This window comes from Scylla paramamosain, chromosome 40 (genome assembly GCF_035594125.1).
Source record: "Scylla paramamosain isolate STU-SP2022 chromosome 40, ASM3559412v1, whole genome shotgun sequence".
NCBI lineage: Eukaryota > Metazoa > Arthropoda > Malacostraca > Decapoda > Portunidae > Scylla > Scylla paramamosain.
Window position 1 is genome coordinate 3,080,001 of NC_087190.1, and position 2,500 is coordinate 3,082,500.

Below are 2,500 nucleotides of genomic sequence, written 5' to 3' on the forward strand. Positions count from 1 at the left end.
TTTTTTAACTCTGGAAGTGCGATGTTAGTGCTTTGTGTACGATATTTTTAACTCTGCAGGTACGATGTTAATATTTCAAGTACGATACTTTACTTGATGCTCATTATTATTTATTTATTTTTTTCTTGATATAATGTGTCAAACTATTCTCGTATATCAGTGTATTATTATTGGTTTCTTTTATTTAGTTATTTACTTTTATTTTCCTTATTCATTTGTCTATCTTTTTTTATTATTTCAGAATGCATTTTATCACACTTTAAACATAAATAAATAGCATACACAAACCTACGTAAGCACAATAACTGAATACTTATACATTTTACAAGATTATTTGTATATTTCACTTTTGTTTATCATTAATACAAATACGACTATTGTTATTATTATTATTATTATTATTATTATTATTATTATTATTATTATTATTATTATTATTATTATTGTGTTGTTGTTGTTGTTGTTGTTGTTGTTGTTGTTATTATTATTACATCTCAAAACATTTCTCTACACTCGTAAAATCACTGCAAGAGAGAGAGAGAGAGAGAGAGAGAGAGAGAGAGAGAGAGAGAGAGAGAGAGAGAGAGAGAGAGAGAGAGAGAGAGAGAGACTTCCGGTTGGCTCTAGGAGGGAGAATATACAAGAGATGTTGACATGGGCAGAAGGAAAAGGGAGGAGGAGGAGGAGGAGGAGGAGGAGGAGGAGGAGGAGGAGGAGGAGGAGGGATTATTTTAGCTTACGAGGCCGAAAGGAATTGAAGAGAAGAAAATGAGAAGAGGAAGTTTGGTCTCTCTCTCTCTCTCTCTCTCTCTCTCTCTCTCTCTCTCTCTCTCTCTCTCTCAGGTAAACTTACACCTAAATATAAGCAATTCCTGAGTCAATGTCTCCAAATATTTACTAGAGAGAGAGAGAGAGAGAGAGAGAGAGAGAGAGAGAGAGAGAGAGAGAGAGAGAGAGAGAGAGAGAGAGAGAGAGAGAGAGAGAGAGAGAGAGAGCATTTTTATTATTATTTTTTCTTTCCTTTTCTCTCTACATTTATTCTCTCTATTCATTTGATTCTTGTTCTTGTTCTTGTTCTTCTTCTTCTTCTTATTATTTTTATCTTTTTCTTATTTTTCTTCTATTTCTTTCCTCCTCTCCTCCATAATTTCTCTCCATGTCTCCACCATTTATTCCTCCACTCCTCCTCTTCTTTCTCCACCTTCACATGCACCGCTCCACCCTTCCCCTTCCTCTTCCTCCTCCTCTTCCTCCTCCTCTTCTTCTTCCTCCTCCTCCTCCTCCTCCTCTTCTTCCTCCTCTTCTTCCTCTGCTTTTTCCTCCTCCTCCACTAATTCCTACAATTGTAAAAAGAAAATTAATCATAAAAATGATCTCTTTTATTTCAATTCTCTCTCTCTCTCTCTCTCTCTCTCTCTCTCTCTCTCTCTCTCTCTCTCTCTCTCATCTCTCTCTCTCTCTCTCTCTCTCTCTCTCTCTCATATGATTACATAGTTACCAGCCACAGTGGAATGTCTATGTGTGTGTGTGTGTGTGTGTGTGTGTGTGTGTGTGTGTGTGTGTGTGTGTGTGTGTGTGTGTGTGCGCTCTGGAAGAGAAATGTGATATCTTGCACGTCAACACACACACACACACACACACACACACACTCACACACACACACACACACACACACACACACACACACACACACATTGTCAATAAGAGAATAATTAACGAAAGATTTAAGCTGAAAATAAATTACGAGTCTCTCTCTCTCTCTCTCTCTCTCTCTCTCTCTCTCTCTCTCTCTCTCTCTCTCTCTCTCTCTCTCTCTCTCTCTCTCTCTCTCAAGATACAATATCTCTTCATATTTATCATTCTTTAATTTTTTTCCCTTCTGTCCTTTTCATTTTCCCTCTTCCCTCAATGGCTTTTCCCTCCCTTCCCTCTCTCCCTTCCCTCCGTTTCTCTCTCTTCCCTCCCTTTCTCTCCATTGTGTCTCCCTCCCCTCCCTCCCTTAATGGTGGAGGTAATGGTGCGGGTTAATGCCTGTGTAATAAATAGAGCTCTCTCTCTCTCTCTCTCTCTCTCTCTCTCTCTCTCTCTCTCTCTCTCTCTCTCTCTCTCTCCTCGTCTCTCTCTCTCTCTCTCTCTTTCTTTTTTCTTTTTAATTCATTGTTAATTCTTATTTTTTCTTTTATATATTTTCTCCATTTTCTTCTTCTTCCTCCTTCTCCTCCTCTTCTTCATTTCTTCCATGTGTTTTCTTTTTTCTTTTTCTCTTTTCTTTATTTAGTTTTTTTTTTCTATTATTTAGTTTTCTTCTCTTTTTTTCCTTTTAATTTCTTGCCAACGTTGATTTATTTTCTTTCCCTTTTTCTAGATGTTGTTGTTGTTGTTGTTGTTGTTGTTGTTGTTGTTGTTGTTGTTGTTGTTGTTGTTGTTGTTATTAGCGTTATCATCATCACCATCATCATCATCATCATCATCATCATTACTGCTGGTGGTATCGTTGCTA